This window comes from Pteropus alecto, unplaced genomic scaffold (genome assembly GCF_000325575.1).
Source record: "Pteropus alecto unplaced genomic scaffold, ASM32557v1 scaffold79, whole genome shotgun sequence".
In the NCBI taxonomy this organism is placed as follows: Eukaryota; Metazoa; Chordata; class Mammalia; order Chiroptera; family Pteropodidae; genus Pteropus; species Pteropus alecto.
This window is the reverse complement of record NW_006494612.1, coordinates 19,843,266-19,851,231: the sequence shown is the minus strand read 5'-3', so window position 1 is coordinate 19,851,231 and position 7,966 is coordinate 19,843,266. Positions and strand designations below refer to the sequence as shown.

General features: G+C 33.7%; 1 pseudogene; it reads left to right on the top strand.

Annotated features, from left to right (window-relative positions):
* Positions 1-6,210: 6,210 nt before the first annotated feature.
* LOC112474334 lies at positions 6,211-6,329 on the top strand (annotated as a pseudogene).
* The last annotated feature ends 1,637 nt before the right edge of the window (positions 6,330-7,966 follow it).

Here is a 7,966-nt window from a genome sequence, read left to right as displayed (position 1 = left end):
TTACCCAATAAACGTAAACTTATTGAAGTTAAAGATGAGAGAGAGAGAGAGAGAGAGAGAGAGAGAGAGAGACAGAGACAGAGACAGAGACAGAGACAGAGACAGAGAGAGACAGAGAGAGAATTTCCTTAAGAGAGTGTTGTTGTAAACTTTGGGGTTTCCCTGATCATACCTTGTGAGAGGGGAAGATGGTGCCTTGTCATTCTCCCCTCACCTCAAACCAAGCTGGAACATCCACCATCGCTTCCTAAAGTTAGGGGCATGAATACCAGTGAAGAAGCTGTATCTAGAGCAGCTGAAGTTGGCAGAGCAAGAGAAGTAAAGAGTTGTACTGGAAACAAACTACTTTGTTAGCAATGGTGGATAAAGAGTCATGAGTGGTTCCTGGTGGACTAGATTTAGGCCACGTGAGGGGAAGCTGGCTTAGATTCTTGTTGAATCAGGTTCAGCATTACCTGGAAGGGAGTTTTGGTGATGTGCTGAGGCTAAGTGATGAAGTAAATGTAGCCTGAAAGATTAGAAGCTTTGCCTGTATCTGGCCAACTGCGGAGGGAGGCTTTCAGTAAGGAGTGTCCTCAAGGAATCCAGGAAATCACCCCATTAGAAGATATTATGGTTTAGATGTTTGTGTCCCTCCCCAATTCATATGTTGAAATTCCAATGCCAAAAGTGATAGTATTAGGAGAGAGGACATTTGGGAGATGCTTAAGGCATAAGGATGGAGTGCTCATGAATAGAATTAGTATCCTTACAATAGAGACTCCCAGAGGGCTCCTTAAGGTCTTTTCTTTATGTGAGGGTACAGCAAGAAGTCTGCAACCTGAAAAAGGGCCCTCATCTGACCATACTGGCACGCTGATCTCAGATTTTTAGCCTCCAGAAATGTGAGCAATACATTTCTGTTGTTTATAAGCTACTCTACCTGCGATATTTGGTTATAGGACTCTAAATGGACTAAGACAGGGGAAGACTCTGTCCCACACATGGGTACCATGGCCTGATTATATCACAGCCAGTCTAGCAGGATCTTTTCTATTCCTTTCCTCTTCTACCTCTCTTCACTCCCAGCCTCCGTGACCCAGAGGTCTCGGGCTGTAGTTGTGAGCAGCTCTAATTTTAAATAAAGCTTGGAAACTGAAATGCACATTTTGCTAACCGAAAATTCATTTGCTCTGATGACTAAACATGACTTGAGTTCATTATCTGCAAATGACAGAAAAAGCCAAGAACAGATTCAAAGGAAGAGAAGGGCAGAGAGATAACCTTTTTCTTTGCTCTCACCCAGTAGAGTTCTGCTTATACAGATATTAGAATTATCAATGCCTGATGCTGTTTAGAATTAATTGTGCAGAGGCCTAATGGTTAAGACATACTTAGTTCACTTATAATAATGTTCTCCAGGTTCATCCACATTGTTGCATGTAGCAGAATTTTTTTTTATAGCTGAATAATATTTCATTGTGTATGTATATACGTGTGTGTGTGTGTGTGTGTGTGTGTGTGTGTGTGTATATATATACACATATATATATATCTCACATTTTCTTTATCCATTCTTCTGTCGATGGACAGTTGTGCTGTTTCCATATCTTGCTTAATGTGACTAGTGCTGCAATATACATGGGAGTGCAGATATCTCTTTCAGATCCCAATTTCAATTATTTTGGGTAGATACCCAGGTATTTTTAATGTTTTGAGAAGTCTCTATATTGTTTCCATAGTTTTTGCACCATTTTACATTCTCACTGATAGTGTACAAGGGTTTCAGTTTCTCCACATTCTTAATAACACTTTTGCTTTTTTGGTAATAGCTAAGTGAAATAAGCCAATCATAGAAGGACAAATATTGCATGATTCCACTTACATGAGGTACCTAAAATAATGAAACCCATAAGCAGAAAGTAGAAAGGTGGTTGACAGGGGCTGAGGGGTGGGGATAAACAGGAATTGGTGTTTAGTGGGTTTAAGTCTTTCTCATATAAGATGAATGAGTTCCAGAGATCTGCTATACAACATAGTACTTATAGTTAACTATACTGTATTGTGCACTTAAAATTTTGTTAAGTGGGTAGATATCATGCTAAGAGTGGTGGTAAGTGGGGGGGAGCATGAGGAAAATAGCCTTGAATGACTGTATAATTGCATAACTACCTTTCTTTCTTTCTTTCTTTCTTCCTTCCTTCCTTCCTTCCTTCCTTCCTTCCTTCCTTCCTTCCTTCCTTCCTTCCTTCCTTCCTTCCTTCCTTCCTTCCTTCCTTCTTTCCTTTCTTTCTTTTTCCCGTTAATTGTTTTGAAATGCCTAGGCTTCTTCCTACACATATTTCTGTCCTTTGTGGTCCTCATCTATATACCCTTTGCCGCCATAACCTAAATTTTAGATAACTTGTGTTTTTAAAAATAGATTTTATTTTTATAGTAGTTTCAAGTTCACAGCAAAATTTAGCAGAAGGGAGTTCCCATATATTCCCTAAAAAATGTATATGTGTATGTATATGTAAATATATAACAAAATTTACCATTTAAATTACTTTTAGGTGTATCGTTCAGTGACATTAAGTACATTCACACTGTTGTGCACCCAATCACTATCAACTATCTCCAAAATTTTTCATCATCCTACACCGAAACTCTATACCTATCAAACAATAATTCCTCATTCCCCCTCTTTCCAGCCCTGGTAACCACTATGCTACTTCCTGTCTTTACCAATTTCACTATACTAGGTAGCTTGTATAAGTGGAATCACATAATAGTTGTCTTTTTGTTTCTGGCTTCTTCACTTAGTATAATGTTTTCAAGGTTCATCTGTGTTGCAGCATGTGTCAGAATTTTCTTTTTAAGGCTGAATAATATACTAGTGTGCATATATGCCACATTTTGTTTAGTTATTCATCTGATGGTAGTAGGCACTTGGGTTGTTTCTACTTTTGTGCTATTGTGAATAAATTTTGTCATTTTAATTGAAAATCTTCCACTGACTCCTTCCCCCCAAATAAAATCTTTCCTGACACTTTTATCCCTTGCTATCTCTATAACTGGACCAGCTTTGGGCTTACTTTGGAATACTTATATTACCCCACAGCACTTATTTGTTCTTTATTTAGAACCATTCGATGTTTTCTTAGCTCATCCAGAGTATACAATTGAAAGCTTTACTTACCCCACAAGTCTGTATACCATGGAATTTCAGAAATGAGTTAATGCCTCAAAAATGACAGCCATCCAAAGTTTCTTTTTTATTCTTCATTGCCTAGAAAGGTGTTGTTTTGCCACTTTGCTGTGACAGAAACTTTCTGCTCTGTCTCACATCATTGGGTGGTTTCTCACTGCTCCTTGAATCTTGCAGCAGTACCTGCATGGGTGGTGTAGAAACCCAACACCACAATCAGGCAAACAACTCACCATGGGGTATATTTACTGTGAAGAAGCAAATTAGTAGTGTGGAAAATCTACTGGGAAAATGTATCAAAACCCAAAGCAAAATGCTAAGAGGTGGAATTAATGAGGGAAAGAAAAATAGGAGGACAGATCCAGGAAACTCAACAAGGGATTAATTCAACATGTGGGACTCCTTCTGGAACTCAGAAGGAGGCAAATTGGAACTAAAAATTAAATTATGAGATAAAATTTCCCTGAGTAGCAAGAGACTCAAGTGTACAAATTAACAGATTTTACCAAATTTTAGGAAAGATTACTTTTAAAAAAGGCACGCTTTCACTTCTAGCCATGTTGGAATTAGAGCCACTAAATTTACCCACCCTCATTAAATAACTGGAAACCCAGACAATATATGTGTGACAATGGTGATCACTGAAAAAAAGGGAACAAATGAGATGAGTTCTATGAGTGTCCCCACTTACTGCTTAGAGGGAGTTCGATTATTATATTGAAATTCCTGAAATTCAAGGATAAAAATTTACAAGACGGAAAGAACACAACATGTGATAGAGTGAGGTAGTAAAAACATTCTAATTCTCAGGTATGAGGAAGAGAGAAATGAACAAATAAAGTATATAGAATTAAATATAGTTGTTGTTATATTATGATGTTACAATAGATAGGCATAGATTTAACTCTAGGTTTAACAACCAGCTGAGTTTAAAGAGAGAAAAAATTCTAAATTACCAAATTTGAAAAAGCAATGAAGAAAAATTTGACATGGGCAGAATAGATAATAGAGAAAACAATAATAACAAGATAGTAAAATGTAAAGAAAACATATAGCATAATGGATAGAATAAAATAAAAGCATATCGATTCTTACTAATTTTTTTTATCATGGTCATATTAAAAAATAACAAAAATAAAACTTATCTAAAATAAATTTGCAAAGAAAAGTTGAAAATAAAGATGTGAGCAAAGATATATGAAGTAAATATAAACAGAATGCAAGAGTGAAAAATCAGTTAGGAACAAGACCAAAAACTTTAAACATAACAGAGACATTATTTAATGGTGAGAGATATGATTCACCCAGACTCAGGAAAGTTTTCTCCATAATTTATGCATTAAATTTTATGCACAAAACAACATAGCCTTCGAATACATAAACAGTTTCTATAAGTACAGCCAAATCTTTAAAGAAATATAGTAGAAGAATTTAATATACCTCTTCCAAAATTTGATAGCTCAAGTAGATAAACGATAAGAGCATAGATTATTTTAATAATCAACAAGCTGTAAAAACATCTTACATCAGAGAACATATATTCTCTGATTAGCTGCATGAAACACAGGTAAAAATTAATCTTGTTCTTGTCCACAAAGAAGATAATAAATTCTAAAAAGTAGGTATTTTACAGACTACATTTTCTGATAATAATTAACATAAAGATAAAAAATAATCATCAAAAATCTTAACTTCTTGGAAGTGAAAGTATGCTATTTAAAAAAATCCTAAATCAAAGAGGAAATCAAAACCAAAGGACAAAAAATGTTCTAAAAAGAAAATAAGAACCCTTAATACCAAAACTTATGGAACACAGTTAAAATGAGAATACATTTTATAGTTTTTATTAAAAATAAAAATAAAGATAAATAGAAAAGATAAATATTTTTTAATTATAAAAAAAATAGATGCAAAGAAAGCTAGAGAATTACAAGTTCCATGGGAGCAGCAAATATCTTTTCTTTATAGCCATAAATAATTCACATACTTAGAATAGTGCTCAGTAATTATCTTTAATGTCATAATTATCTGTGATATCAATAATTATCTGTGATATCAAGAAATAATAAATTTTGAAAAAGCTTGCTTTTCGGGGGCGAGGGGGTAAAGACCAACAAATGAGTATCAGATAAGCCTAGATAAGGAAAAAAGAGATAAAATAAATATACAAAATTAAAGTTGACAAAGAAGATATAATTAAAGATATATATACACAATTAAAATGATTATAAAAGAACATTACGTACAATTCTATGGTAGCAAATTTGAAAATCTGTAAAAACTAAATGATTTCCTGGCAAAATGTAATAACTATGTCAGAGAGATGCTATTTTACTTCCTATTTTTTCTTCATGTATACAGAGACTTCTTGTTTTTAGACTGAGACCATGAGACTGAGATCTGGCAAAAGGAGTAAGAATACAGGTGATATAAACCACTTTTAAGTCCCAACACCTAAAAATATCTTGCTCATTCCTGTAGTGCTCTTATATGATTATTTTAGAAGACTCATAGTTTTGATGGTAAAGCTACAGGCTGGAAGATGGCTCTCCGATCTATTTCAGACTATGATGTGAGCAAGAAAAACTTTTATTGTATTAAGTTTTTGATATTTAGTGTTTTGTTTCTGAAGCCGAGCATAGTCTATTCTGACTAATACATCTACCACTTTGGGCCAAGAAGAAATAGAAACTTGAACAGAAAAAAGCCCTCTCAGCATTTAGAAAGATGACAAAACAATTATTTAAAAAAGCATAAGGTCTATATTGATTTTGAACTGATAGTAACATTTAAAAAACAGATAATATTAATCTTATTTTAAACTAATGTTTATTTTAGCATTAATGTTACTTAATATTGTTAATATTATTTAATATACTTAATACTTATTTTAGTATTATCATTCGAAAATACTCATTTTAACTGCCAACTTATATGGAAAAGAGCAAAGCACTTTAGTTCATTTTACGAAACTAATTTAAGCTTAATGCCAATACCTAATACAGATAGTAGAGCAACAAGAATAAAAATCATTAAGGCCAGTCTACAGCCATGCTACCCTGAACAAGCCCGATCCCATCTGATCTTGGAAGCTAAGCAGGGTCGGGAATGATTAGTACTTGGATGGGAGACCACCTACGAAGACCAGGTGCTGTATGCATAAAAAATAAAAAAATAGGGAATTGTAAGCTGACAAGGTCTTGCAATCTATGAGGTCAACCAAAGGTTGCCTCACCCTTAAAAAAAAAATCATATAGGCAAAATTTACTAACAAATATAGAGGCCAATTTTATAAATAATTAACAAATGGAACAGCAGTATATTAAAAATGCTACACAACCAAGAAGTTTGTTCCAGGAATGTGTGAATGATTCAAAACCAGGAAATCTTTCAATATAATCACTACATCAATAGGAAAGCTGTAAATATATTATAGGTGCTAAATATGTTTTGATCAAGCACTTCGTAAGGCTAAATGTAAAACAGAAATTTAAAAATTTACTGAAATATGATAAAGGCTATTTACCCAAACAAACATAATTGTCATATTAATCATGAAATATTGATGCTAGTTGAAAATATTGAAAGGCCAGTTCTTCCATAATCAATAGACATTCTAAAAGTTAAAAATCTCAGCTAGTAAAGATTCTTAATGTGGTACTCCCCTGGACAAAGACTGTGAGTATTTTATATATACTTAATGTATTACTTTATAGCTTTCAAATATATGTTATTAGTATCATCTTCAAATTACCTTTTTCAAATTTCCTAACTTATGATAAGGTTCGTCTTCTGCCTGTAGGACCTTTATTCAATTATCAGATATTTTTATGTGAAACTGCTTGTTGAGTCAGGCTTGGTTCCCTGATATGTGCAAAAGCATTATTTTCATATCCCAGTTTACCTGAGATATACAAAACAGCTTAATAAAATAATAGCTAAAATACAGAGCCTCTGTCATATATATAAAGGATTGAAAAGACTAACACAGAAACAATTTAAATAAATTCTCTTATTGTTTTTACATTATTATAGACTGTTTTAGCTGTTGGATTCCCTATATGCATGCATTTAAATCGATGGTCTCCACAACTATTTTGTGAATTCCACCAGGAAGTAAATAAAATTTTGTGAGTAAAACATAACATGTATAATAAAAGTTACTTATACGTTCATATTCCTAGGTGAATCAAAGATATTTAATCATGAATCTACAAATATTGTCACAGAATTATAAAATTATATAGAATATTTGACCTAAAAGGGAATGGAGCTATCACATTTCATATTTTCCTTATGACAGAGAGAAAATAAAATAAAATATTCTTTCTTTTTCTTTGGAGTAAAATTTCTTGGAGGAATCCTCAGATCTTCACTGAGATGGAAACCTGGAAGTTTCACCACACTCACCATAGAACATCCACCATAATGTTCTTCAAGCATGCCCCGTCATATCTGAATCTCAGTGATAGAAATGTTTAATCTTCCATTGACACCACCACAACCCACATACAAAAGAGGGAGCTTGAAATTGTCTATAATGATTAGTACTAATAATATTTTAGTTTATTTTCTTTGATTGTTTTTCTGGATAGCTATATATATATGTGTATAATCTCAGTTTCCTCAAGCCACCTCAGTATGGACTTAAATACAGGGTTACTTTAAACAGCATCACCTCTGTTTTGTTTCTTGTAAAAGTGCAGGACATCAACCCCCTGGAAAATCTGCCCAGCTCCCAGTGTGCTTCCATTGTTTCTAGGAGGTAACATACAGGTGGCTGGGTACCAGCCCAGG